Here is an 8544-nt window from a genome sequence, read left to right on the forward strand (position 1 = left end):
ATACCATGTAAACTTCTAATCTTACCACTGTTACATTTTTTTAAAAAGTAGGTTCCATGCCCAACATGGGACTTGAACTCATGACCCTAGGATCAAGAGGCATATGCTGTACCGACTGAGCTAGTCAGGCACCTCACATTTTTCTTAAAAACAAATATATTGTCATCTTTGAAATGAAGCATTAGAGTTATAAGGTGGATCTGTGAACTATCACCCATCAACATCATCCAAAGGATGCTTATTAAATCTTTTATCATGTGTATTTTTGTAGGTCATGAGCACACATACTGCCATCGGGGATCATTGTAGAAGCCATGTTTTTAAAAGTCCACCTATTTGGAAATGAATTTAAGAGTTTGGGCCATCCTCTATTACTCCTTTACAGTCAGGAAGGGTCAGTTACTGCCTTAGGGGAATGAGTGGTCTCTGTTTTTCTCACAATGAAAATGATAAACCATTTTAATGGTTTCCTATTTCACTGGGAACCTTGGCACTCTCAAAATCTATTTATAAAGAAGGCTCTCATAAGTCACTTGTAAGTATGTGATGACATGCTGAGCTTAATTTTTACTTTGCCTTGAAGCAGGCAGAGTGTGAGCAAGTCCCCTTTCTGCTTTATGTGACACAGTTTAGTCCTAAAACAGAAAGCAACTATTGTTTATTCCAAGAGCCATACAGAGCCTTGAGTTCTACAGATTATTCCACATGACAACCGAAACCAAGTTGATGAAATGCATGAAATTTATTATATTTCCAACTGGTACTTTCTACTCTGAAGGTCTGTCTTCAGCAACCATGCTTAGAAGGTGTAGATGTGAAGAGAAATACAAATCACTGAAATTAAAAGGCTTGTCATTTTTCGGGAGTTTCTAATTTGTGGCCACAGTGTTATTTATTACAATCTAAATCCTGTGAAGAATGGTTGTTCTCCAAGAGGAACAAAACTTTTCAAATAGATTAAATTCTGGAAAGTGAAGGAATTTAATTCCAAATGGACAATTTTGTATTCTAGAGATAGTAGTTGAGCAAAATACAAAATCCACTGAACTTTGCCTATAGATTTCTATGAATTAGATGAGATAGAAGCATATAATCTCAAGTATAGTACCAGTAAACCAAGAAAAGTATGTAATTACATGTGTTTTGTTAATAGAAAATATAAGCTGCTCACCGTGTGGCAACGAAGCAGCATCTGAGTTTACTTATATGGAATCATAGGATGCTAAATCTAATGGGGTTTTAGAAAATGTTGGATTTTTTTGCAAAGGAAGTTTTCCAGAGTAATCATTTTCCAATTTTTAGTGAATCTTTGTGTTCCAAATTTTTCAAGTCTTTTAAAGTGCTTGCATCTTTTACTCCTTGATTTCTATATTTGTATGACAAAAGAAATCCAATTCTTTTTTTTTTTTTTTTTTTTTTTTTTTTTAAGCGGGGAAGGGGCAGAGGGAGAGGAAGAAAGAAAGAGAATCTTAGGTTCCACACCCAGCAGGGAGCCCAAGCTGGGGCTCCTCACACAACCCTAAGATCATGACACGAGCCAAGATCAAGTCAGATACAACAGACTGAGCCATCCAGGTGCCCCAATTCATCTGTTTTTAAGGCATATTCAATTCCTACTTTATTTCAGAAAACTCCATCTACTTAAATAAGTAGACCCTTCAAAAACTAATGACTTCCCTCCTCCCCTGACTAGAATTCATTCTTTTTTTTTTTTTTCTTAGAGAGGGAGAGAGAGCAAGCAGAGATTTGGTGGGGGCAGAGGGAGAGGAAGAGAGAATCTTAAGCAGGCCCCTCTGCAGCGCTCAATCTAGCAGCCCAGAGGTCATGACCTGAGCCGAAATCAAGAGTCAGTGGCTTCACTGACTCAGCTACCCAGTGGCCCATAAAACTCATTCATTTTATTTGGTCTTAATATTGTGTATTATGAAAATCTAGCATATGTTCTATACATTTTTTTTTTAGTTGCAGAGTCCGGAACTGGTCATATTTATTTGTGTAAGCTCCTTTGTTTCCAATCCAGGAAAGTAGTTTCCTTTATAGGGTTTCCCAGCTAGCAGCAGGCGGAGCCTACCAGTCTGAATGTCAAAGGGAACTGATTACTGCGCAAATAAAATAAATTATCCTGGAACCTACCAGGGATAATTGTTCGAACTTGTTACGTCGTTAACCACTAACAACTACTTCAGACTTCCTACAGTTTTCAGGTTTTGTGTTTATTACAAAGAGGGAGAGAGGGAGAGGAAGTCCGGGGAGGATGAGGGAGAAAGAACGAAACAAAATCCTCCGGAGTGAGGAGGGGAGGGGAAAAGGTCATGCCATCTTGTTTCTGGCCCCTATCTTTTTTTTTTTTTTTTTTTTAAGATTTTATTTATTTATTCATGAGACAGAGAGAGAGAGAGAGAGACAGAGTCACAGGCAGAGGGAGAAGCAGGTTCTCCTCAGGGAGCCCGACGTGGGCCTCGACCCCGGGTCTCCAGGATCAGGTCCTGGGCCACCCAGGCTACCCTGGTCCCTATTTTATAGCAAAATAATTCACTCACGTGCAAACTTTTCCATGCTTTCGCCACAAATGCAAACTGCACTGAGAAACTTGAGTGAGGAGGGGTCTTTCTAGCTCCTCCATGTGGAAAATGTATTTGCTCTGTTGGTAAAAATCCTAGAAGGCAGAAAACAGAACTGCTCTCTACTTCCTCCGAGGGCATGGACAGCGCTGGGATTTATTAAGGGATCTTCTGATAACCAAGGATGGAAGATGTAATAATTCGTATTTCAACACCTGACGGGAGGACGCCGGGGTGGCTCAGTGGTCTGGTGCCTGCCTTCGGCCCGGGGTGTGATCCTGGAGACCCGGGATCCAGTCCCATATGGGGCTCCCTGTGCTTCTCCATGTCTGTGTGTCTCTAGTAAATAAATAAAGTCTTAAGAAAAAAAAATAAACCACACACACACACACACTTGATAGGAAGGGGGGCAGGTAGGAATCGTGTGAAGAAAAAATTATCTAGTCTCTTCACCTACAACGTGGAAAGAATGTGCGTACAAAACACCCCCGTGAGGGGAGGAGAACACACCGAGCGTTTGGGTACCTGACTGACGTCCTGACGGGGCTCAGCCCTCGGAAGCGGCCTGCGCGGTTCTGGAACGTTCCAGGCGCCGTTGGCCAGGTGCAGGCGCCGCCTGGGGGCGGGGCTGCCGCGGGCCCAGGAGAGATTCCCGTTCCTCGCGAGATCTGGAGGCTCAGCGCCGGGAGCTCTAGCTGCGGGAGGGCCTTGGTGTGCCTGCGTCTCTAACTGCGCCCCCAGCGCCGCCGCTCAGGTGGCGGGTCCAGCGGCCGCGGCAACGCCTCTGGGTTAAGGAGCAGCTAAAACATGTTAGAGCTGCTATCGATCTTAAACAAACTCTGGAATAGTATAACAACACAAAAAGAAACACATTTTTCGTCGCTCTCCGTGCTGCGTCCAGCTGCGCATGGCCTCTGCACCATGAGTGCCTTTGCACGACCGGCCTCCAGCAGCTAAGCCATCACCAGGTGCTGACTGAGGCCCTGAGGAGGCCTGATGGGGTGGCCTGATGGAACAGCCATCTTTGGTTTTTCTTTTTCTTTTTCTTTTTTAATTATTTATTCATGACAGAGAGAGAGAGAGGCAGGCTCCGTGTATAGGGAGCCCGACGTGGGACTCGATCCCGAGGCTCTAGGATCACACCCAGGGCCGAAGGCGGTGCTAAGCCACTGAGCCACCGGGGCTGCTCACCATCTTAGTTTTATTTTTTTTTTAGATTTTATTTTATTATTCATGAGAGACACATACGCGGGGGGGGAGGGCAGGCTCCATGCAGGGAGCCTGAGGTGGGACTCGATTCCGGGACTCCAGGATCACGCCCCGGGTTGAAGGCAGGCACCACACCGCTAAGCCACCCAGGGACCCCGCATCTTCGTTTTCTTGATGGCGCTTTTTATCTTTTGATGAGCAGACACATGCACTACCTCTTATAAGCTTATCTTTAATAAGCATTCCTTATTTTGTAATCAGATTTTCCCAGAGTAAACAAAAACAAACAACAAAAAAAAGTGAAATGCTGTCTTTAAACGTTTGATTTTAGTGTGAGTTAAAAAAAAATTTTTTTTTTTTAATTATTCATGAGAGGCTGACACATGGGCAGAGGGAGACGCAGGCTCCCCACAGTGAGCCTGATGCAGGGACTCCAGCCCAGCGCTCTGCGATCACCACCTGAGCCAAAGGCAGAAGCTCAAACACTGAGCCACCCAGGGGCCTCTTTAATGTAACTTTTAAAGAAATTCTTTCTTCCGGATCCCTGGGTGGCTCAGTAGGGTAAGCGTCTGCCTTTGGCTCAGGTCATGATCTCAGGGTCCTGGAATTGAGCCCTGCATCGGGCTCCCTGTTCAGTGGGGAGCCTGCTTCTCCCTCTCCCTCTCCCCTCAGTTTGTGCGGTCACTCTCTCGCGCTGGCTCACGCTAACAAATAAATAAAATCTTTAAAAAAAAAAAATTCTTTCTTGTATTCTTTCCTTGAATGAGGAAAGGGGGAAAGGGTAAAAAAAGATAATTCTTTCTTGTATCTTTTCTTGAATGAGGAAAGGGGGAAAGGGTAAATAAAACAAAAAGGGTAAAGATCCAAAACATTCAGTATGATGTGTAGCAGTCTTACATAGTAAGACAAAGAAATTTTGTAGGATTAAGCAAATGTGTTCTTTCTTTCTTGCAAAATATTCTATACTGTTGTAGTTTATAGCATTTTAAAATACCTGGACTGAAGATAAAGTCAAATAGAATCTGTTCATCTGTTTAGTTATCTTCCATTCTGGCAATTCTGTTGTTTATGCTATAGCATAAACACTGGCAAATTGTGATTTGGAGCAATTTATCAAAATTCTCTTTTTTTTCTGACTTTAAAATGTTTATTCCTTTAAAAATGTTACTTTTTCAGATGTATTTTTTTTGTCCTTTACCAGAAAAATTCTACTCACAGTTCAGTCTTTATCTTGGAAATTGGCAAAAAGTAATGACTTTTGATTCGCAATCATTTGGGCCATCCTGAGAAATCACATGGTGGCTGGATATGAAGTCTTGACTCTTATCAATAATTAATTCCTGACAGCATGGAATAGAGGCGTTGCTGTGTTATGGAGATGATAGTGTGTTCTTCTGAATCTTGGACACTTACAATTAATCTGGTAGACATTGATTTCTTAGCTTCAGAGAACAATTAGTCTTATTATCTTGGTTCACTAAGATTAGAAATTACATGTTATCTATGTTTGAGTGTTACAATGCAGACTGTTATTTCAAATGTATTTAGTACAGGCATAATGAATCAACCATGAATGACACAGTACACACTTCTTTGACTTCCTACTGTGGAACCAGATAAGTATGAGAGAGATTGCAAATTATAACCCTTTAGTTACAAAATACTCATGCATATGTAATTTTCTACACAAAACCCTTATGACTAATAGGTCATGGATAACAATGAGATATGAAGAGTAAATATTGCCTCTTGTCTGTTTACTCTCAATTTGGCCTCCCTTCTGCCCCTACCAAGGAATCCTTTAAAAAAATCCTACTTCATAACTTTTTATATAGGCTATTGCCAAATGAAATTAAGTTTTCCAGAGGACCTCAGTGGTTTTCAAGACTCGTTAGATAACTAGGCAGCGGAATGAATTAGTAGTTATAATTCAACAAATTACAGCTTTGAAAATGAAAGCTGCTGTTAACATGAAGATGATATGGCATCTAAGTTGTTCAATAACTGCTATCCATTTGGATTTTTAAAAGCAAAACATCTCTACTTAAATATATAAAAGATCAAGAAAAATCATGCTCTCAGGATAAAAATGATTTTTTTAAACAAATGTATCTATTGGGCATCAATTTTGTTCCAGGCATTGTGTGAGGTGCTTTAGATACCAAAACAAGTAAGATGGATTTCCCACTCTTCATGAGCTTACAATCTACTGTGGGTTTCTCAAATGAGGGTCTGCAGATGGCATTAGGGATTCTGTGAGGGGTTACTAAGATTTCAGAAGAGATTGAAAAACTTTTTAAAAATTGTCTGAACTTCCTTTTCTATCAATGCCAGCAGTTGCAGTGAATTACAGTGATTAAGAAGCCCTGCTGGCAAGTTTTTAAAAATAAAATAATAAAAGTTTTATTTTATTGGGTAACAACACTTAACAGATTTACCCTTTTAACAAAATTTTAAGTGTACAGGGCAGCTAAACCTGGCTCAGCAGTTTAGCGCTGTCTTCAGCCCAGGGTGTGATCCTGAAGACCCGGAATCGAGTCCCATTTCGGGCTCCCTGCATGGAGCCTGCTTCTCCCTCTGCTTGTGTCTCTGCCTCTCTCTCTCTCTCTCTTTCATGAATAAATAAATAAAATCTTTAAAAACATTTTTAAGTGTACAGTATTTTTTACTATAGGTATAATATTGTACAGCAGATCTCTAGAGCTTATTCATCTTGCTTAATTAAACTTTATGACTATTGGTTAGTAACTCTCAATTTCATCCTTCCCTTAGCCCTAGAAAACCACCATTCTATTCTTTGATTCTATGATTTTGACTATTTTAGATGGCTTCTATAAGTTGAATCATGCACTATTTGTCTTTCTGTCACTAGGTTATTTCACTTATCAAAAGAGTGAAAAGGCAACCTACAGAATGGGAGAAAATATTTACAATCCATATATTTGAGAAGAGGTTAATCTCCAAAATATAAGGAACTCCTACAACTCAATAGCAAAAAAACCAATGATGAAATTATGAAAAGGACAGAGGATTTGAATAGGAGTCATTTCCTGAATGGAGGCATCTCTCCAAAGAAGACATACAAATAGTCAATAGACATATGTAAAAATGATCAAATCACTAATCACAAGAAAATATGCAAATCAAAATCACAAGATATCATCTCACCTGTCAAGATTGCCATGATAAAACAACAACAACAACAGAAGACCAGTGTTGGTGAGGATGTGAAGAAATTAGAAACTTTACACACCGTTGGTGGGAATACAAAACAGCACTGCCACAATGGCAAACAGTATGGAGGTTCCTCAAGAAAAAAAAAAAATAAATAAAAATAGAACTCTCATATGATCCTGCAATCTCACTTCTTGGTATTTATCCAAAAGAACTGTAGTCAGTATCTTGAAGTTATTCCATGTTTGTTGCAGTATATTCATAATAGCCGAGATATGGAAACAACCCAAAGGTCCATCTTTGGATGAACAGCTAAGGAACATGTGGTATATACATACAATGGAATACTATTCAGCCTTTTAAAAAAGAAGGAAGTTTTGCAATATGTGACCAAATGGATGAAACTGGAAGGTAAAGATCACCTTTTAAAATAAGGAACAGGGGATCCCTGGGTGGCTTGGCGGTTTGGTGCCTGCCTTTGGCCGGGGGCACGATCCTGGGGTCCTGGGATTGAGTCCCACATTGGGCTCCCGGCATGGAGCCTGCTTCTCCCTCCTCCTGTGTCTCTGCCTTTCTCTCTCTCTGTGTCTATCATAAATAAATAAATAAATAAATAAATAAATAAATAAATAAATAAATCTTTTTAAAAAATAAAAAATAAATAAATAAAATAAGGAACAAACCACTTACTACATGATACCTGTGCATTATTTGATGGAATAATCCAGAAAGGAACTATAATGCCCCTGACAGCTCTTGAGCACCTTTCTAATCTGTTTTACTGTTCTCATCTACTCTTTCTAGTATTTTATTAAACGATTACTACTTCTGGGGCACCTGGGTTGCTCAGCCAGTTAAGTGTCTGACTCTTGATTTTGGCTCAGGTCATGATCTCAGGGTCATGAAATTAAATCCTGCATTGGGCTCCATGCTGAATGTGGAGTCTATTTAAGATTCTCTCTCTCCCTCCCTCCCTCTCTCTCTCACGCACACTCTCCCTCTCGCTCTCCCTCTCACTCTCATTCTCCCTCTACCCCTCCCCCACCCCATCCCCTCTCACATACTTTCTCTAAAATAAATAAATAAATACTACTTCTCCCCTGTAATGTGGCAAGTCTTAAAAAAATGATTTTGATGGATATAGAGTAAGGATATATATTATGGGGCAGGATGATGGACAGTTACATATACTTCATTAATCAGCTTTTCAAAATCTTTTGAAATCATGCCTTGTAAACTGTAATGGAAATTGTTATTATCAATATTTCCTTGCTTTTCTTGCTCTGACTTCCCAGAATTGTTTCTTTCAATCTCTCTCTCAGACATATACATATATATACCTTTATTTTTAAAATAACTATAATCATAGTCATAATCAAACCCAAAATAAGTGACATTGAAATGATTTGCATTGTCTCTTCCCTTCATTAATGTTATGAAAAAAATAGCTCATCCTTATATATTTTAAAAGGTCAAAATCGTGATCTTGCTTATAAACTCCTAAAGAAAAAAGTATGATTTATGCTGCTTAATTTAAAATCTTTTCATTTTATTTTTATTTATTTATTTGAGAGAGAGAAAGAGAGAAAATAGAGAGAAA

Source organism: Canis lupus, chromosome 3 (genome assembly GCF_003254725.2).
Source record: "Canis lupus dingo isolate Sandy chromosome 3, ASM325472v2, whole genome shotgun sequence".
In the NCBI taxonomy this organism is placed as follows: domain Eukaryota; kingdom Metazoa; phylum Chordata; class Mammalia; order Carnivora; family Canidae; genus Canis; species Canis lupus.